The 22,604-nt window shown below is 43.1% G+C and overlaps 2 protein-coding genes across 2 annotated transcripts in view; both read right to left on the bottom strand.

Moving 5' to 3' along the window:
- The window catches only part of LOC126564214 (protein borderless), a 116,567-nt gene that overhangs the window by 86,367 nt on the left and 7,596 nt on the right, over positions 1–22,604 (bottom strand). The gene's annotated exons all lie outside the window — the stretch shown is intronic.
- The window catches only part of LOC126565285 (uncharacterized), a 433,172-nt gene continuing 413,649 nt past the window's right edge, over positions 3,082–22,604 (bottom strand). Inside the window, exon 2 of the mRNA XM_050222449.1 lies at positions 3,082–3,091. The gene's annotated coding sequence lies outside the window, so the exon portion shown is untranslated. The remainder of the gene's footprint in view (positions 3,092–22,604) is intronic.

Genomic DNA, 22,604 nt, shown 5'->3' with positions numbered 1-22,604 from the left:
ATCAAAGTAAATTTTCCCTGTGTCTCTGTGGGCGCGCGTAGAAAAATTGCTCGTGTGTATGTGAGTGTGTCAGTGATGAAAAGAAATGTGCAAAAAAGCAATGAAGAAACGTGCTAAGCCATGCAATGATGTGTGAACAATAATAACGACGATCGGGCAAATTGTTGTTCGCGTACATCGCTAAAGCGCTCGAGCGTGTTAGCAGGCAAATTTTGGTACGACAGGAAAGCAGCAAGCAAGCAATCAAGCGACAACAAAAAAGAGTGAGAAGAAATGTCTTAAGAATCGGTTTTGAAAGTGTGTATGTTAAGCGAATGTGCTAAAACGTGTGTAATGTGCTACCGGTACGGTGCGTATCCCCGTCTACCGTACCATCGCCACAAATTGCTCTGCCAACCGAAAGTAGTAAGTGTGTTTAACAGTGTGGTAGTGGTGGAGGAGCTCGTTGGGGAGAAAAATAAAAATCACCAGTAGAAGCAGCTAATGGAGCAAAAGCATCAACAGCAGCAGCAACAGCATACCAACAGCAGCATGCGGTTGCCCGGTGACGAGAGCTGTGTGTCGAAAAGTGGGAAGTAAATTAAATCAAATTCTTAAGAAATATAATAATAATCATCGGCGTCATCGTGCATGCGTTCGGCAATACGAAAAGCATACATGTGAGTGTGTGTGTGTGTGTGTATCAGTGTGTAAATGTGTCGATGTGATTGTATAAAATACCAACAGGCGTAGGTAACCTGGTCCACGTGGCAGGCCTGTCCTCTTCATGGAAGTGGAAAACGAGCACCGAGAATCGGGGTGAAAATTAGTTGAAAGTGAAGAAATGAAATTTTGCCATCAATCAAGCCATCACCTAGAACGAACGTACGCGGTCGTCGGTGTCTTGGAGTTCCTGGCGTGAAAGAGAGGCTAACTACCGTCACCGGGACGGGCTGATAACGGACGCTTCTCCGTATTTGCCTTAACGAGATCTACTTTTAAATTCCTGTACGCGTCTCAACGTTTTGCAGAAAAGGTCTGCATTTTCACGGATGGTTTGAGTAAGTAAAAAGAACTGGGAAAAAGTAAAATCTTACCAAAAAGAAAGGCAATCATGTTGCAAGGATGGCGGCAAATTTGTATACAAGAAAAAAAAACTCATGTTTACTTGCTTATAAATATCGATTTTAGATTGTTTTCCCAAAAGAAAAACCTTGAATATTCGTTTAAAGGATGTGCATTAAAAATAGAAAAATCTTTCATGGATGCAATTCTAATTTGCATACCAAATGTACATAAAACACATTTTCGTACCACCGTGTGATGGAGACGCCCAGTACTTCAACCCCGAAAAAAAGGACATGGAGGCGCCTGGTGCTTTATGAAAATTTTGTACCACCCGATTACAATAGCAATAAAGCAACGACACGCGTTCGCTCTTTTTCTAATCCATTTTCTGAAGTGTGCTAGAGTGTGATTCGTGTTGCATCAATTGAAACAGACACGGCTACACCTCCCCCGTTTGGCGAACAGCCTCGTTAGTATCATTAGCCACCGTTTGCGGTACGCAATTCTGGTATTATTGCGGCTTGCCGGCATTGCTGCCCGTAGTGCTAACAATTATGCAAGCTCCGTAGGTTAGCTATTTCAAACAAATGCCACCCCCACTCCCGTGCATCTTCGCTTCCACTTCCTGTTGTTAATTATTCTTCTAAGCGCCTGTACCATGAAATGCCTAACGGACGGATGGATGCGATGCAGTGCGATACATAAAAACAATTTCACATTCGAGCATATGCATTCATCATCGGTATCGGGTTGTCATGCAACAGACACAGAACGCTTTTCATCTGGGAGCACACATGCTCCGTCTGTTTAATCACTCTTCAAGTATTTTATACTATTCAGCTGTCATTTCCGGCGGCTCGTCCCGATCCATCGACAATAATTAATTGAAACGGATTATGAAATTACAATTACCGTACACTTCTCTCCGTCAGCAGCCCTGCTAGGCTCGAGCCGAGGCTATGATTATGCAGTGTAACATATTCTTCAATCTTTGAGGCTCGATGTTAGCCACCTGAGTCAATTATTTTACAAACTTTTGCATCAAACATACAATTAAACCTGGTGCACCCGTAGCCAGAAGATTGACGTTTGACATTCTTGAACAATTTTAATTTCCCTCGTTTCCTATTTGATGTTATGTTTTTCCGTTTTATGTTTACCCTGTTGAGTTTTTCGAGCAGCTGCCGGAAAACAAGGGTCCGAAAAACAATGGGTAAAAGAACAGTAAATTAGTGCCGGGTAGCTCCTTAGGAGAATGATTAAAACGTTGTAAAACCAACCCACAGGAGAAAACCCCCTGGCAAGGCAACCGGGTGTACCACTTTTGTGTCTTCAATCCATCTCTATTATACCCTCACTCTGTTTCCTTATGTCGTGCGGCACTCCTTTTCGACATAAACATTAATGATCGTTGCAGAACTGCTTCCAGTTCCAGTGAGGAAGGGTCTGCGGCTTCTGGTGTTGGGCTGAACGTGGCTGCCAACGGTTCCATGTCCACCACTATCGGTAAAGTTTCGAAGTGGCTTTATCTACCGACCGAACGAGTTTGACATACTTTTCGGTTCAAATGTCATCCTTTATCATTGGAAAAAGAGACGGAGGTCAATAAGTGAACACAACATTTCTGCCAACGGCCAACGAAAAGAACAAAGAAACCGGTAAGACCGGTGCGCCTGCCCTTGGTCGGAACGAAGGAAAAATGGGCTCGCAAACGGCAAATAGTGAAACAGGAAAATTGGAAGGGATAATTTCATTGGCCCGTTCCGTACCCGTACCGTAGTTCGACAGCCTCATCTGTGTGGTGCCGGTGCCCTTTATGTCTTGCCGGTTCCACTGCGTCCTTAACGGGTGCACTCGCAAACCGTTCTCGCCCTCTCCCCACGGTCCGGACCGCAAACTGTAATAAAAGTAAATAAATATCCTTTCATCATCCGCATTATGGCTGTCTATTATTAAACATTATGCTACCGTACTTCACCCACTGTCGCACGCCCAACTACGACGATGAGTGATCCTGGTAAGTTGCTGGTTCGAAATGCTTTTGCTGCTACTGCCGGTGGTGGTGGTGGTGGTGGTGCTTTGCAAGAATGCGAAAGGCAATATTTGATTTTTCTTTTCTCGGCCCATTTTCCTTCCTCCACGTTCCAATTTTACGATTCCCGTTCTCGGCTCCCTTACGGCGCACCGGATTGTTCAACTTTTGGGGGGCGGTGCGGTACGGTTGAGTTCACACATGGCGACGACGGTGACGACGTTCGGGGGCCTAGTGGGTATGTGGTTCGCAAGAATAGATTCATGAAGATTAAAGATGAATAGATGGTCATGCTTGGACGGGAATTCCGTCGCTCCCGCTCGTGCCATGTTCAATCAGATTATGCTCAGTTTCCAAGAGGCCTTCGGATGTTTTTTCAAGCGCATCCATCAAAATTTTGCTAACCTCCACCACGCCAAGACACACTTCGGATGGTTGCCGAGTTTATGTAATTTGCAGACGTGTGCGGTCAGCCTTGATGCAAATTCTGCGATTCGGGCCGAGATGCGAGCGTGTGAAGATGAGGTTGCGAATATGTATGAAGCATGCGGTTACGGGTTTTTGCCGTCAAACAAATCTGCCTTGGGTCGCTTGGAAATACAAGCGAATTTGCTGCGACGCTAACAAATTGAGCATTAGAAAGGATAAACCCTTCAATTACCTACGAATGGTGAAGATGTCACGCGGAATGGAATGCTTGATTTATTAATGAGGGACTTTATATTTTATTTCGTCAATCAATGCGGATTTTCCAAGAAAAATTGCCCTAAAATTTAGTAATTTTTAATAATTTTATAAACCAAAAACAGTTATTCGTAATTGCGGTTCGACTATAGTTCTTAAAAATTAATCTTACAGCTCCATGCATAGGGACATATTTGCCATATGGGAGAGAGACCTTTCGTTCTACCACCCTATTTGAAGCATGGTTTCATCTTTTCCTTAGCCTTTGGAAATCTTTGGCCGTTCGGGGAATAAGTAAACTACCTTGAGGCTTTAGAGAAAACAATAAAATTAATATGATGTGGTTTTCAGTGTTTATCCTTAATTAAAAAGTAATTTTCCTCTTCAGGATACTTGTAATTGTACTTGTTCTTGATACTGGATACTAAGGCGAAAATTCTCTAGTGGACAAATCAAGTGATTGTATAGACAAACCTCAGTTCGGTTGGGATGTGATCCTCGGTTCAGCCGTGCGGAAACCTGTCTCACTATATCTTCTCGGCCACCGGCATGCCTCAAATGCTCTTGTCTCATACAAGTTTCACACACGATCTAACGCTGGTCTTATCCATCCGCGTATGGTAGACATTAGCTGGTTTAAATATTTCGTTAATAAACTCATGTTATCGGGACAGTTTAGGGAAGAAATTAGTTCTGCAAAATAAAAGAGTTTCAATGAAAATCATATCTTAACACCTTACTCACTTCTTTCGATACCCTGAAGGGTTAACAGCGTTCCCTCGGTCGGCCACTTGGCATGGCGACACGGGCAGTTTGTCTATGTGCGTTACGATATAGCAAAGGCGATGCTTCTCCGAGAAACATACATCATCTCGAACCTGTCATCTTACGAACGCCAATATGCTCAATTCTTTCCCTTACCAGCCAGCTCCGGCCAGCTGCTTTTCCTCGGGCATGGAGTATCAGCCGCCGGTACAGGAAGGCCAAAGAACATTAACCGCCAAGGAGCAAAGCAGTTTGTTGGTTGCAGCAGTAGCTACCAGTAGTGTCACGCTGCTTCACAATGTACGTTTAGTCCGTGTGCCCGGTACTACCTATTCCCACCTGGTTCATTACTGTTCGCTCTCTGGCGCGTAATGATGTGCTCATTAGCGTACCTGAAGCGCGACGCTCAGTGGCGTGCTGGTGGTAAAGGATTCGGAAAGCAAGTGAAACAACACACCCGGTGGAAGTGCGGAAAGGTGATCTATTGGTTCGGTCATGGCCACCGTTCGAGGCGGTCATGGATTGAGGTTTGCTTAGGAATAGGGGGAGATGGTAGATGGTAGCCGGTCGTCAGACCATGGGTTGTGTTTTTATTTTCTCCAACTACATGACGCTCATTCTTCGCGATCGTTCGTAATGTCATGAGGATCAAAATAGGTGGCGATGGTTCACTTGCCAAGAGAGATTCGACCGCGGGAAAGATTATTTTGACAGGGAAAAGATTTCAAGACTAGACGCAGGCTAAATACATCGCGCACCAGCCTAGACATGCAGACGCAGACGTCAGGTTTAACATTTTTAAACCATTCTTTGCTGTTTCGTAAAATAGAGGGCGAGAGGGTGAGCGAGATAAAGACACACACCCGCAAAGCACAAACAAACAAGCGCTAAGTGCTGATCATTAGTGTAGGTAAACTATTCGCAGACACTCGGCACAAAACATCAAAAATCAATTTGACACTGACATGTGTACAACGGGCTGGAAAAACGATCCTTCAAAATTGATTCCAAATACAGATGATTAGTGTGCAGGTCCTCAGTTGTTTTACGTTGCACTACCCGAAACTAGTCTGTAGGGGCACTCCCTCTCCCACGGATGCCAATAGATTAGTTTGTCAATCGTTTTAGTCCATCGATTATCCCAGTCACTATCCCAGACCCAAGGCCGGGTTTGCAAACCCGTGAGTGGACATCCTACCGGATGAAATATGTTGCGACGGAACTCCGAACGACAACGGTCGCCTTTGACGTGAACTGTTTGGTTTGGACAAATAGATTTGTCATTCGGTGTGTTTGCTGAGCGCTCTTGGCGGGTCGCCGGTACAGAGAGCTGCAACTGTACCATCCAGCCCAGTCTGGAAACAATATACCCGCTATTGTGGATGTGACAAGTGAAGAACGAAAAAAAAATGGCTTCCTACACTACACTCGCACACCAGGAGCCATGGTTCGGTGTGTCAGGATCAGATGGGATTAAATTCTGGATGTAGTATGAGTTCTCGTTCAATATCCACCGTTCAAGCCGTATGGTACGAGTTCGAGAAGGAAGTAATGTAAACATGTGGTACGTTTTCCCTGCTCTGGACATACTTCCAACAGAATTCATCAAACAATCGATGCTTCCTTTGCCGAGCGGATTGAGATTTGTCATGCTCTGCTTTGCGTCCACCCTTTACCCATGCCACACGTCCACCCACCTATAGGTTGAGGTTGAGCAGATGTGGTGTCAAAACTGGCGGACAATATTTTGGTAATATTTTGGCGGACGTACGTAAACCATCGGCTTACGTCCATCGTTCGCGGGCGGCCGATGGCGCCGATCATTAAGCAAATTTGTCTACCAATGCCGTTCGGTCGGTGGCATCCAACGAAAGCGGGGCGCTCTATACTAATTTTACTTACCGTAAACTGTGCTCATCATGCCGATTCTTACTAGAACGGGGCTCGGCACGGCACCGCTTCGTACAAAAACAAGGTTGTCTGGTGCGCGTGCTCAACCAATGCACGGCACACAACTACGGTCGAACGGCACGGCACGTTGACTTGCAGCACTTTTCGGGGATTATTTTTATTTTTATAAATATGTTGGTCGCCCTTTTTTTTTTTGCTTTGGGACCACCTTTCAAAACACTACAACCAACTGGCGCTTACTAATGTCCGCCCAAAAGCACACACACACACATACACATTAGCGAACATAGATGGGAATGAGTTGAAAAGAAAACTCTCCACCTGTGAGTGTAGATCGCGTTGGAACGAACGAGCAAAGAAAGAAAAAACAAAATGGCCAAAAAGCATAAAATAAATTACTATCCATTGCAAGCAGGTATGTGCCGGCCCGCTCTCCCAAGCTCGGTGACGTTTGTCCGGCGTGGCTACTAATCTGTAATTAAAGCTTCCTGTCTGGCACGATCCTCAAAAGGTGCGCGTTCGCATTCGTTCCGCGAGTGTGGCACCGGTCAAGTGCAAGTGCGGAAGAAATAGGGAAGTGACAGTTTGAACTTCAAAGCCCTCGATTTGTTCACGGTCAGACCGTCTGTCTATCTTGCACCGCGTATGTCGCCTTGCGCGGCTATGTGCATTTGCCGCGGGTTTCCACTTTCCACCAGGGGAAAAGCCCTTTCGCAAAAATGGATACATTGCCAACAGTGATTTTCTCTCGTTCTGTTTTTTTTATTAGTCTCACTGCAGGACGTGACGAGCACAGCAAGACGATAAAGACACATCGTTTTCCGATTGGCTCTGCAGGTTCGAACGTACTGCACCGATCCACTACTATGCATTGGCAATGTTGGTGGCGTAGCTAGTAGTAGCAAATAGGGACAGTAGAAAAAAAAAAAAACAGCAGTAGTTGTAGGTCGATCTCTCATCTGTCAAACTGCTTGGACGACGTACCAATGGTGATTCGGTAGCGATGCTGCTTGCTGTGCTGCACTGTCGGCCACCTAGTACGGTGTCTAGGATGGTGCACGCTGGCAAACGTACCACTTGCTGTGAGTGACCTTTGCTTCCGATTTTCTCGTACTCGTATGCACCTGCAAGGATCGTCTAAGCAACCCCCGTACAGTCCTTTGCAAAGTCCATATTATCGACAAATGCTTCTCGGATTCTCGTTGGTGAACAGACGGCAAGTAGATGGACGGGAACGAGGGAAAAAACGGGTCTCTGTAAAAGGTCAGGGAAAACTCTGAGGGAAGGAAGGAAATAGATCGAATGACGAAGATGCAACGGTGCTTGAAGGGCAACAGTGGGTGCTGTGAGGTGTATGTGTACCGAGGCTAGGCAGCAGCAGCAAAGTGAACATGAAGCAAAAGGGGAAAATGTACACAAAATCGCGCTGACCATGAGCGCGTGTGCTATTTTTCAATTTCCCACACACGCACTCCCATATATATATATATATACACACACACACACACACGCACACATATGCGCACGCATTATTGACAGTGTGTTGCAGAATAAAGTTGCAGTAAAAAAATGTTTGATTAGTTAAGTAAATTTTTATATCGTTATATCAAATTGGGAAGGCAAACAAAAAGCCTTTTTAAACTTTTGTAAAACATTTTTTTGTAAAAAGCAGTAAAGCAAAAACAGAGTTTTTTTTTCTAGATCTGTTCTAGATCTGTTAATGCATCAAATGACCAGATAGGTAGTTGCATTCGAAACAGGTACAGGAAGAGAATTTTCAATTTCAACACGACAGGAATGAGCTCAAATTTTGGACAAATATTTGTTCTGACTGTCTAATGTTTTTCGGCTCACCAACTCCCTATATTTTATTAAATTTGTCAGCCATTTAATCGCCTGGCAGGTTTTTATGCCCAAATTCTTCTCTTTTGATGATGGTGGTGTTCTGTCATCCATAGCGAAAATCTTTATCGTTGGAAGATGTTGATCATTAGTACTTGAGCGAGTTCTTGTCCATAACGAGGGTATTGAACGTGATCCACATCCTTTATACCGCATCTTGGAGCTGTAAGTGTGACATTCTTGTCCCTACAGGGCGGATCGAGCAGCCTCGTACTCCACACAAGACCTTAGAAGATGATTTATGTCGTGCAAATGGTTAAACGTAAGATTTGAAATCGTTCGCTTGATCGCACAATCCCCTGAGATGCTGTGGAACGTAAATTTCAAGGACGCTTGCGGAGTGATCAAATAGAAAAACCTTCCCCAGTCTGTGAGCCATCTAAATGCTCGTGAGGCAAGACAGATTTATCGAAAAAGGACCCTTCACAAGCACCCTTTTTGGCCTTTTAAATGTTAACAAATCTGCATAAGAGGGCTATTAAACAAGAGATTGTTTTATTACAAAATGTGCTAAAGACCTTTAATAATTCTTCATAACCTTCACAAAATATTAATCCAGGGGACAAGCCAGAAACTGATCTTCCTCTATACGAACGGAGCGTCCACTTGGGAATCGTTTAAGGAGCCTCGTATAAAGAGTTTCGTAGCAAAGACCTAGTGTTGAGGCTCCTGAAGTGAGGCTCCTGGCGAATAGGCGTTATGGACTGATGCGTTTTTTTAAATTAATTACTGGTTTAAGACAGACTTAACCGTACACCTACTTATCATTTTAGCATGTTAGAAGATTGATCGAGTACTGTGTGCTAAATTTCGATACGCACTGTATGTACACAGTTGAGGAAAAGTGAACCCGATGAAGATGATGATGCCGCTTAGGAATGTCCCCTCGAATGTATCGCCAGCCCGCTTACACACATGCACACATTTGAGGTTTTCCCTCCGTGTATTATGTATATGAGTGTGTGTTTATGAGCGTTGATGTGTGTGTGTGTGTGTGTGTATCATGTCTGTATACTACGTGTCTGTTGCTAGCTGGCGTGCTGCATTCCGTTCCAATTCCTCCGTGTGGCAATATGGCGAAGGAGACTAACGGGCTGCACGGATAACTTTTGTTGAACTTTTCTGTGTCAGATCCTTGTCCCGCTTTTCACTTGTGTTCCCTTTTGGACGACATCTATTTGGCCGTCTCACACACACACACACAACCTCTCCCGCTCGCTCTTTGGAGATTCGTGAACGGTTCTTTATGCCCCAGTCCAACTTCGACGTTGGATGCTGCCTAGTGTACAGAATTTCTAATGGCAGCGTGTTGTTGATGGTGGTGGTAATGCACAGGGTAACGGGAGGGGAAAAAGAGTAGAAAAGAAAATTTGTGTCAGTTACGGTCAGCGACGGGCCGGTGCGTGTTTTTCCGACGTGTTCGTAAACGAACCAGCAACATCATCAGTACGGCCGGCGAGATGTGTGGTAGTGGTTAAATATAGTCCGAATCTGAACCCCCTGAATCCGTACTCCTGTACGCCAGAAAACGATCCGCGATTTGTCACCTCCATTCTACCACTTCCATCACTATCCTTTCCTACCGTTTCTTCCGTGGACGTAGCAATGTTTGGCTGTTTTCATGGTTGTCAGCGTTCATGGTTCAGCGTGTTTTATTTCTTTGGCTTTTCCTTCGGTTTTGCTCGTGTGTTTGTTGCGTTTCTTCCCTTCCTTCTTTCGCACTCAATTCCGGTGGTGTTAGTTTTTAGTGTGTTCTATCCTTAGCATTAGAATGTCTCCATTTATATTTGCCAGCACGCAGCCCACCACTACCACTGTCAAACCAATTTTTCACTCCGCCAATTGGGCTGCCCCAAACTCGGAGACCGCTCAAAAGCCCGTAACCGAATGTTAAAGGGTACGTAAAGTATGGTAACGCTGGTAGTAAATCTGCCGTTTGACATTTACGGTAAATTGTTTGCCTTTCCAATTCGGTGCCGACTGTCGGTGCGCAAAGTGAAAAGCGAAAGCAAGGCGGAAAGAATGGCAAAACAATTCAGTAACAGCCGCGCGAACGGGAACACACACACACTTTCTTTACCAACTTTTATCACTTGTAATCGCCGGATCGCTTGTTTACCCGTACCAACTGCAGCTTAACGACCCATTTGCGTACGCGCCAAGATGTTTCCTGGCCGCTTTGAATGCTGCCGTACACACATTCAAACAAAACACATTCCCTTCTGGAGTCTAAACTGTGCAAAGCGATTGGAAAGTGTGGCCTCCGAGGGGTCACTAACGTGATTCGAGCATTCCTTTTCGGAGTGGTTTCGGTGACCTACTTTGCTTGGTGCATCCAGTTTCCTGTTTGTGCGCGTTCGGTGCACGTGATCTCGCCTGACTTCAAACTGTTTTGCCCCGCTGGGGAAATGCATCGTACTGCTATCGTGGAAGTTGCGCTATTTCGTTGGAACAAGCTTTCTTTCGCCAAGTGTGCCCCGGTGCTCATTGATTTGCTAAAGCACAAAAATTCGATTTCGCATCAAGATTTGTGGGGAAACACAGTGAAGGAAAACTTTTGTGACTGTGTAACTTGTTTGGTTTGGTAAAATGTTTTATTTTAAAGAGAGTCGAAAGTGATAGCATAATCGATGATGCGTAAAATAACTTCAAACAAAGAAAAAAGAAGACCATTTTAGCTAAACGAAGGCCAACTTAATTTTGCTCTAAATATAAATTATGTTTTAAATGGAAACTAGAGCTGATAAATGGTATAACTTTCATGTTGATTATGAAGTACTCAAGAATCTTCTAACGTTGTTTAAATTCCCATAACTATTACACAAAGCCAAGGGAATATTTTGCCAAATATCTGCTGTACAATAAAATTATATGTTTAAACATTTTCACGAATAAATTTGGCATGTTGATCATGAAGATATAGCAAACCGTTCTCTGGAACCGTAGTGTGAACCGATTATCCAACTACGTAGTATCGGCAAGTCTAGTAAGCCATTCCATGGCCTTCGTGACCCTAAAGATCGTTAAGCCAAGCAGCAGAAAAAGAATTTGAATTCAGCTGCCTTTTGGTCCTTAAAGCAAATTTGCTATGATGCTGCAAATGTGGCCGGCAGAACCTAAAATCTCTTAACAAAAATAGGAGTTCCATACAGACAGTTTAACTACTTCAAAAATTGTATAAATTTTTAATACAAATAATTTTCATTTCCATTCTCATTCTTCTTCTTTTGTGTTGACTACAACCTCTAGAAATATTAAGCTGCAATTGCTGACTTACTTGGAATGATCTGCAAATCAGCTGAATAGTTAGTCCAAGTTACGGAGAAAGGGTCAAAACGGGATTCGATTTCCGGTCCTGTAGTGTGAAGAGCGGCTGTCGACGAGCTACTACCTCAGTTAATAAACAACACTGTAATGAATATAATTCGAATTCTAACTAGTAAGGAAAAATAATGGAGTGAGCGGACGCGTGGTACACCGACTCCAAAAAGATCCTTTCCCCATGGTCAGCAGACTCAATGTGATAATGTGATTCATTCCGTTTAGAGCCCCGGAGGGGCTAAATCCAGCACAGTATCCGAGGGAAATTTTTTTTTCTTCTGATTGCTAATTTTTGGTGGCATTCTTGCTTAGATGCTTAGATGAGTTATAAAGGCTTCTTATTGCAATAACTTAAGAAAACGATCATGTAAAACCGATCAAATAAAGATGTTAAAGGAGTTTCAAAGACAGCCATAATTGACGTAGTAATAATCTCAATGTCATGTCGTGTCAACTACATTCCTTCATATCCTAATTTGGGACAAATTCGCGGTGCTTTTTATTGATAACTTATGGTTTATATTGTAGTTTTCTCACGCTAACTCCACCTTACGATTCACTGGACGCCGGGTTCGATTTTAACATATACTTGATTTGATTTGAGATGTTTGGAACAAAATATTCAAAATTTCTTACTACACCAATATAGTATTAATTGGTTTAAGACTCATAATCTATCCTCAACGACATTTGCAATCAAATTAAAATAAAATAGCATAAAACATGCAGTATGTTCTCGCAAAAATAACTTAAAGCCCTCTGCAATTCTATAAGGCACCAACATTACCACATAAATGCTCTCGCGTTCAACCTTTTTTCCTGGACACCACTGTACATTTGATACGCAAATAGATCGAAAGCAACGATAACGGTTCGAAGGATATATGGATTGTGCGAATTCCAATTTTACTCACCCATCTCAAACCGAACAAGATATAAAGTAAGACGAAGAAACCTTCCAATCACCACCAGCCTTACCACCAAACCCCAGCAGCATAAACTCTCTCCGCCGGCGAAGGAAACGCTCACCGGAAACCGTTCCTTACGGTCCGTGGTGCGAACGTACGACGTTCGAAGAAAATCAGCAAATTCCATCGATCGATACTCATCCTTGCGGTGACATATCCCCGGGTTGCTTTATGTTTTTGTTTGCCGATTCTATTTTTTCGGCCCCTCCCCCGCTGCCGACACACGTATGCATACGTTTGCGGGCAGGATGTGCCGCGATAGCGTTCCGCTACTGCACGCTACTACTTCTGGAACTATGTGACGCAGGTGTGCCGTGGCTTTATATGAAATTGCGGCGTGACACTTTGGGCATGTTCTTCGTACCTTCGGTCTCGACTAGCTCGTTCAATTGTGATACCGGCTCTATTTCGGAAAGCTATTAAACGATATATTGCGCCAAGGACCGGACCGGCTAGGAATGCTGGGAAAACACTTCCTGACTTTCTTCCCAAAGCTAGAATTAGAATTTGTACCATCAGCACAGCTTGACGCTTCCCGGATGACCTTCCGGATGTGTCGTACATTAGAACAGATGTTTGTGCTTTCCACTTTTTTTGTGTTGTTGCTCCCCATCTCTGTCCAGTCCCCCCGACTTTGCAACCAAGACGAAAGATACGAAGCGGAGGAATAAATTTCCCAACTGCGCTCCGCACGTTCTATACATTTTCATACAAAAACCGACCAATGGGAAACCATTTTCGTTTCATGGTCGTTGAAAGGATTACCTCAAATAGCCAAATGTTGCCGGTATGCGGTTGTGCTTCCACCGGTGACTCCGTTCGGTTCAACCGGCCACCGGTTCAGCACAGCAGCTGTACGAGGATGACATCTTCAAGACCGAAATCTGTTGATGCTGCTGGTGACTGTTGAGCACTACATTGTAGCGCTACAGCTTCACTGAAATTGGATGAAACCGGATCAATCGTAAACAACGTCCAGCAGCACAGCTTCTTGGGTTCCTTTTTTTGTGCGGGGATTCTTTTCGGGAATGGTTTCTACGCGCTCGCCTATTAAACTACCCGGTGAAAGGAGCTGCTGGATAAAGAATTCTGATGACTTTGTTTATTTTAGGTCCACCATACATACCATGCGTGCATGTGAGGAGCATACGAGAGCAGCTTAAATTTTATTAACAAAAATTTATTTTCTGGCATCGTGCTGGACATAGATAAATCAAGCAAAGTGAAGTTTCAATTTCTGCATCGTGTTGAGTTGCTCAAATACTTGTTTTCTAGATCTCCTTAATCCGGGAAAGATTTTAAAGTTATTATATACATCAACCAAGAAGATTAAATTAACACTTTTTCTAGCACAAATAAGTCTGGAGCAGAAACAAATCATATCCGGGCCGTTCTTGTGTTCGAAGAAGAACAAAACATCCCGAGGTTTTTGCACCAAAAAAGATCCAAATTTTATTTGATTAATCCGTAATGTGGGAGTAGCATTTCACAGCTTTTAGCCATATTCAGGAGTCAGGTGTTTACATCAAGATAATTCTTCAAATTTGCAAGTTTCTCCCCGGTGCAGAAGAATTTATTTTACAAGTTTCAGCAATTTCGAAGATTAGTTCTTAAGGGAATTGAACTGCTGGCGACAAAAAACTTACAAGTCTTTTCGTGATTTTCTTTTTTATTTGACAACGTATTTACAATGCTCCGAAACTGGCATGGAATTATGATGGATTACAACCATTCTGGACGATTCTTGAGATTTGTGGATTTTTCAAGAAAAGCTCCTTAGCAGATTTGTTCCACAAACTATCAGCAGATGCTAGTAAACACTCCTCACCAAGGATCGTTAAAGTGGGAAACTTTGTTTACATTAGATCGCATTCCGTCGTCTCTCGAAGTCCATCTGTTGGAAGGCTGCCCCCGACTAACACTCTTTCTCTACCTCTCTCTATCCTCTTTTGCCTATTCAAAGCAAAGAAGCCCTCCTACGGCCAAAGAAGTAAGAATGACACTGGAGCGGCTACTGAACTAGCTGTTGAAATAGCATATGCAAAATCGCTACGGGATGTCAATATTTGCGAAGGACCGTGCCGCAGATAATCGAACCACTTCAGCAGCAGAAGCAGAACATCCACAAGTCATCATTCGGGCTTCTGAAGGAGGGTTTTCTTCTCCGTTTATTTTTTTTTTCTATCACCATTATCTGTTAGCTCTTCTGTCGCGGCATTCGAAAAATCCTCTTCAAACGCCAGGCCCGACCCGTTTAAAAGGGGGTTGGACTGGGAAGTCGTTTCAGTAGAACGGCAGCAATTTTGAACCACGGCGAGGAAATCGGAAGTATGGGACGCAGGGATTAGCGGTGGTGCATGTGGCTTCCAGGCCTCATGTTTATGCGATGACCGTAGGCATATCTCCCCGGGTCCATGGACACATTTACCGTTGGCGAAAAATTATTTCCCATCGCACAGCACGTTGCCCGTCCGGGTTTTTGCCCCTTCGTGCTAACTGCGGGTCGTGTATGCGTGTGACGGAAAAGTGGCCCAAGACCGGAGTGATAGGTGGCATACGGCAAAACCGTTCTGTTCTGTATCGAAGTATGACGGGTTCGTGGTGCTATATGCTCCGTCCGGCCTGGGTCTGGGTCAGTTAAAATATACATATATGCAAATCAAATGAATCGCATCGAACCGGAACCGGATCCGGCGGGTTTTGCGTTTCGCCCGAACCGTGCGCCCACACGTACACAATCGGTTCGGATGGTTCGGGAAATTAATTTAAATGCTCTTAATCAGATTTGCAGATCTTTTATTCGTTACCGTCATGGCTACCACAGAAGCTCATGGGATTCCTCCGTCGCTTGTTATTCCCTTTCGTCCCAATTCGTCCCTCCAACTCTGTGCAGCGGCATGTTGATAAAAGCAAGGAACACACATAAAAAAACCCCCCCGGAACCTTCATTATATGGCAAAGCAAAGAACACAGAAAGACATTCTCGTAATCATTTTTAACACACATATTTTTCGCTTCAGATGTGACCTTTCCTTATTTCTCTATTACATTCACTTTCCTTGTCCCCGTATGCAGTAGGGCTATTCCACTGTGATTTTGAACTGTACTTTCCAACAGGAAAGCAACCCAAGACTAGAAAATTCAGTACGTTAGGGGTTTTCTCGTTTTTAGGAGTTGTGATAATAAATTTACTAACACAACAACAAAAAATTTGAAGGCAAAAACCAGGTCACCGTACAACCTCCACTTAAACCTTTCGGAAAAATGGCAGCATCAACCGGGAAATTACTTAATCAGGCTTTTTTTCCTGGCCCCATATACACCGCAGCCAGAGGGACAGGTAGCGAAACCTACCGGACCCACCCGTGGGACTCCATTCCATCGTGACGGTCGCGTAAATTACGGACCAGTCGTTTAACATTTCGCTGAATTCATCAGTGTTTGGGAGATTTTTCATGCTTCGTAATTTTCTGCCAACCGTATGCTGCTTAATAGCAAGCAAAATACAATAAAAAAGCGACACGAAAACGCTTTGGGCAGTCGATAGCCAAACGGGTGGAAAATTATTGCACGAGTTGCTTTTACGTTCTGCGGCATCGCTTTCTGGTAAGTTTGTTGAGTAGCTGTAAGTGGCTCGTGCTGAAAGCATGGACCGATCCCTATCCATATATCCAATTTCGGTAAGCGGAACGATATCGAAAGCTCTGATGTTGGGTTCATTTGCGCTGCATCTTTGCAAATATTCTTTTTTGTGTATTTTTTTTTCTCATCATGCTTTCAAGCTCACAGCTAAAGGAAGGGTTGTTGCAACTGATTTTTCAACTTCAAATAATTCGATTTATCGGTGAACCGCTTAAATAAAAAAAGCTTAAGCTTACCATGAATTGTACTCGTTGGTGTGTGTTATGTTCTGGATAAGCAATACTTTGGTAATTGTTTCAATTTAATTAATTGAGAACTACACGCTATACAACATTCGAACACATGTTCTGCGCAGATTGTATTCTGCTACACGAATCAAACAATGAGATCTGCAAAGCGATATTATTTAGCAATTGATTTGATACCAAACTATTGGCCAATAGCGATCTACCATGTTTAGTACCAGCCCACGTACAATTAACGTACAAGTTTTGATGAACTTTTTGTTTTGTTAATGGAATTAACGTGAATAATTTGTAAAACATTTGAAAAACAAACAAAAAAACCTAGTGCATGAAAAAAAACATTCGACAAACTGAGTTTGTTTTCAATATTTTTTTATAACAACAACTAAAATAAAATAAAGAGCGTTTAATACAGCTCTTTGTGTTAATGGAAGAAAATAAATAAACTATCCTTTTACTTTTGCTAAAAATAATTAAATCATTCAATAAAATCTCGCAAAATAAATTTGAATAACAAATAACATGAAATCTATTAACGTTAGTATAAAACAAAATCGATTAATTTTATGGATATTTCATGACATATTGCCACACTATCTGTCATCTTTTGTATAATCTGTTTTATGTACTTGCAAAATATTAAGGATTTTATTTGGTTGCGAAACTTAAGTGGCCTTAACATTCGAGCTAACTATTATTGAAGATATGTTAGTACTGAAGGTTTTATCCCTAAATTTGATCTAAAGTCGTGGGAAAACACGAAGCACATCCTGACGATTAGCTCAAATCGTTTCACAATTACTATACCATGGGTTGGAGAGTATTAGAGGAAAAGGGGCCGGAGCAACTGTCTACAGACTGGACGTTGTTATAAAAAATCTCGCCTTTCATATCTATGTCTCAATAGCGATCAATAGAATTTTTTGGACACAACTCTATGGCAAACCTTGTTCAATCCACTGATCGTTATAGCCTTGAAAGTGTAGAAACATAAATGGGGCTATTTATTTTTATAATAGCCATGACTACGGTCCTACCTACTTGTATAAGCGTCAGCCAGAAGGAGAGGAGTTAGAAAGTTGCTAGAAAGCTGCTTGAATGTAGAGTTTAGTTTTCACTTTCATTCAAATCTAAATAGAGTCTATATTCAAGCAAATGTTAAATATAAAATACTTATATGAACATTTTAGGATATTTTTATATGCATTAAGCACACAACACATTATGATTAAGAATTACTCAAAAAGACGACCCCTTAAAACACATTCGATGAGCTTCACTGAAACCTTTGCCACGATTAATTTGTTCCTTACTTAACTTTAGGAACCTAAAAGTTTGAGCAACTCATGAAAAACATTCCGCACATTTTAAGTACGGAATAGAATCAGTTTCTAATAATTTAATTAAATTGCTGAACGCATCGATTCCATCCCTTTGCAGCACAATCGCTAGTTGGATTAAAATGCTCCCACGAAAATGCTCCCTGGAACGGAATCCACTCACAAGTGTACACAACTATTTTACCGACAAGTTCAAGCATCCTTAAGCGACAACGTTTACTCCCCGCCTAATGAAAGACTTTTCATCCCTCTCGTGACGCTTAAAGTATTGAAAAGACCGATTTAACAAAGATTACCCACTTGCGGCGGTACTTTATGGAGGCGCCTAGTCGCTCACGTACCTCGACTCACTTTGGACGGTGACGCACCGCAGAGCATCGTGTTTTGTTTCGCAAAACTTTTGCTTACCTTTTGCTCCCGTTTCTTAACTCGCCTATCCCGAATCCTGTATTACTGTCCGTTTTTACCCGGATATGCTCACTTGCCGCCTGGGTGTTGTTGAGAGACGGGAAGGAAGGTTGGATGGCAAAACACCGCTCGGTAAATAGAAGTTGCTTCCACCCCGTTCCACAGTCGAAGTTGCACACGATACCGGGCATCAAACGGGTTTTTCGGCACCGATTTGGCAGCCTGCTCGGTAAACATTCGCATGGGGGAAAATCGATGCAAGTTCATTTCCATGCCCGCACGGACATTCATTTGCGGTTTTCGTGCGGACCGCTGGAGTTTCGTTTCACCAACACGGGAGCATTGTAATGTCTTGGGTAAACCGATAAAGTACACGTGTCCCACCGCTATCCCTTACGTCCTTTTTTGCGCTCACTCCTCCTCCCGGAAGAATGCGAAACGAGACACCGTGGCGTTTTTCCCGCCACAGCCACTGCTGCCAATGCTGGTGCCGCTTTTGGCGGGATTTCAACTGAAGCCGAACCGAGACGGGCAAAGTTGTGAGGATTTGTTTTCGTTGCCTGCCACGGCTCACTGACACAATCGCGCTCCGCTATCGCTCGCTATTCTTTGCCACTGCTGACGCCGATGTGCGGGAAAGCAGGGTGACCGCGGAGAACGGATGCTGTCGGTTCGGAAAAACCACACGACTCACAAGGCGTCGCTTACACAATGGCAGCCCGGGACTGCAAAAGCAGAACATCAGATTTTGCGGCTTAACGCTCTAATAAGTAAAATCAATTTGTTGCGGTTGTATCGAACGAAAGGAGCAACGTCTCTATTGTCTTTGGCCGGAGATCGTTTCACACCGTTGTCGTTTCGGGCGATCCACCAACCGAGCACCACGGGGTATGAAATCGGAGCCCGTATCCCTTAAGAAGAAGCCAGCCGTGCACGATACGGCACGGAACAACGTACCAAGCCAATCAATTATTCAATTTACTCCTCTTGACAACTGAAACCATCAATTTATTAGTATACGAACGTTTCATTGCTTGCGTTTAATGGCAGCATTGTGCGCTGGTGGATGAGGAGTGAATGAACACCCCGATATCAGTACGTTTCATTTTCGAAAAGCAATTGAAAGAAGTAGCAAAAAAAGAGGAAAATAAATTAAGCAATTAGTAAAATTCAATAAAACGATTCGCTTCAAACTCTATTTTCATAATTAACAGAGAACGGTACAAACTTACCGAACGTATTGGAATGCTATGATTTGCACCAGTGCTGCAAACAGAAAAACCTGTCCCAACATTCCTATGCCACAGCACGGTTCGATCCCTCCATTTTGTAGCTTTAAGCTGTTGCCACATATTGACACCTGTGACCAATATCGACATATTTTCATCTCTAGCGGCTGCGGTTAGCGAGGTGGAACAATAAATTGTCCAAGTCCAAGTGGTCTAATTGATATAGAATCATACAGCAATGCCAGCCACCGACAAAAAAACCCAAATACCACAATATTATGGATGTAGGCATTACTGCTATTAATTGATTTCGTTAGCTAGCCACTAGTCCCATACCTGTTTGGGACAGTAGAGTACAAATTGGTGGCTGTTATTGATTAGAACTATAGTTTGAGCCAACAAGAGTTCAATATATTTCGAACGATATTTAATTTATTATTGCGATTTGAATTTCTTTAAGAAACAACACAAATTGAAAATCAAATTTTACTCTAAAAACTCATTTGAAAAGTCAGATTGCTAGCAAAACTTAGCCAAAGAAAAACGTTATGCAAATTGTTCTCTTGTGTATATTTAATGATGAATTACAATGTAAATTGTCACAGTATTTACTAATTTCTTAATTCATTTCATTGTTGTATCTTGTACAATTTTATTTTATTTTTAACAATTATCGTTGCTCAACTCTTGTTAATTATGTTACCAAATATGAGCTCATTTTCTTGCCTTGAATAATTTTGCTTGCGTAAAAAGTTGTTTATTAATGATTTCAACATCTTTTACACAAAGTTTGCTGGTAAAAAATTAGGTAAATTAATGTTTTTTTTTTATTATCATTATTATTTATGACGGTCCAGTGCCGTATTGTCATTAAAATTTAAGTTTGTTTGAGCGAAATACCATGCGTCATATTTTGATTCTATTCAAAGGTAAATATTCCATTTCCTTATGTTCAATTCTCATGATAGTAGAGCATTGTACATAAGCAACTACAGCAATAATGAATTTGGAAAACTTGTTAACTACTTTATTGTCTGATGAGTATTTCTTTGTACGTTCTGAGATATTTCTTCTTTGGCTCCACAGCCGCGAGAAGCCTTGGTCTGTCATTTCTGGCTTCTTTCACGTCGTTTTATCTGCCGCAGGGGTGTCAGTTATGTGTACGGGACGCCAGCCCGGACGGGATTTAATATCCGGTCCAGCCATGTGAAGAAACGTTTCCAGCCCCTACACCAATTACACCACTGGCCAGCCCCATGAGTTACGAAATACACCATTATAATGTAGCCAGAACTTAAACAAATGCTTTAAGATTACCGAAATAATCAACACAACACACTAAACTTCTCATTCTTGGATGCCAAATACACGCTGCATATCATAACATTATCTTCTAAATGAACATATCATTTAGAAGAAAGGAACATTATTATCGTGCCGCAACACTATCATTGTTAGTTGCACACGCTGCATTTATCTCGTGCCACAGTGTATACAGCTCCATAGCTCAACGCTAACCATCGAGTGTCCTGTTTTTGAGGTTTCGACGTGAGGCTTATCGAGCATTCCGAGGTCGCGGACCACAAACCACACACCGACAACCGGCTCGCGGTTATTTATGGTGCGAAAAGTGAAGCCATGCAACGTCCCATTACACGTACCGTGCGCTCGCGTTACCTGGGGAGGACGCTTACGAGTTGCGCCCACCCCCACAGGAATAGATTCCGGGGATAGATCGTTCGCGGGATGAATAATGCGACAGCGATAAATTCAAACCATGCTACACGGAGATTGATCATTAATTACGGAACCAATCGTTTGCCCGTGCGATACGTCTAATCAGTAAGGGGCACAGGAACCCGGTTGGCGGTGAATACCTTGCTCAGCGAGGCCCGGCGCGACCTGTTTGTATCGTTTGATGTGTTTTAGCGTCTTAACGTGCTTCCCGTACCGTTCATACCTCCCGGGAACTGGGTACCGCATTCACACAGGTCGTTAAACCTCACGGTCTGCTTATCGCACAGGCAGCAACAACCAAAAACAAAACAAAAAAAAGGAACCCGAGAAAGCACGTCCTAAAGCTCGTAAGGAAATTTGCGAGCGCAAGCGCATCGGCCGTGTTCTTTCAACTGTGGTAATGAGTTTGCTTTAAAAAGTTAGCAAATAAAATATAAAAAATCCCCATACTCACCGAACACCAGAGCGAAACTTGAACGATATTTTCCGCGAACATAATCCACTCACGGGCCTGTGTTCCCAGCCTCATTTGCAACTTGCCCTTACTTACAGCAACACGCCAAAAGGTGGGCAGGTTTAATTTGCGTATCCATGTCTTGTGTGCCTTCGCGTACCTAGCGCGCGCATACAAACACATCCCGCAGGCTCGTTCTTGTCTCGCGATATCAGTTACGACAAATGTTATACCAAGGAAGTGGGGCATGTATGCGTGTGTGTGTGTGTGTGTGTGTAGGTGTGTTGAAGGGGAACATTTCACGCTCCTTGCACACGCAAGGAGGATGTCGAATAATGTCGAAAAATCATCAAAACTCTCCAGCCAGCTCTCCACCCTCAGATACCGACAACAACCGTGGCGCGTTCGCGACGAAAGGTGGAAACATTTACGAACATTCGCCCAGCATGAGTGTAGATTGCCATCATTGGTATATTATCATAACCCGCTTTTACATTAATGCCCCCCCTCTCCCTTTCCCCATCACCAGGATTTTCCTTTCTAGGCTGTGTAATCCTTTTTTGTGAAAAGGGCGTCGAAAAGCTTCGTATCATGGCACCATCCTGGAGCGTACCTTTTTTAAACAGTGAGACAGCCATCTTACACCATGCCTTTCCGATGAATAGTAACACTGTTTTTAATTCAAAACGGAACTAAACTCTTCCCTCAACATCACCGTACACGGTGCGGTGGTCTTTGCTGCGATAGGTTTCATTCAGTCGCGAGGGCATCTTTTCCGGCGTGAAAAATTAACCATTTTTCTGTGATCTTTGCCTTCAGACGCAGCGCCGAAGCGAGGCGAGCTTAAAGTACGGGGTGGTTGGACTCACCCTAAAACCGAAAATATGAACAACACTGTAGTAAGGTGGTAGATTTTGTG

The sequence above is a fragment of the Anopheles maculipalpis genome, chromosome 3RL (genome assembly GCF_943734695.1).
Source record: "Anopheles maculipalpis chromosome 3RL, idAnoMacuDA_375_x, whole genome shotgun sequence".
NCBI lineage: Eukaryota > Metazoa > Arthropoda > Insecta > Diptera > Culicidae > Anopheles > Anopheles maculipalpis.
Note: the sequence above shows the minus strand (reverse complement) of the source record. Positions and strands in the feature narration are given on the sequence as shown.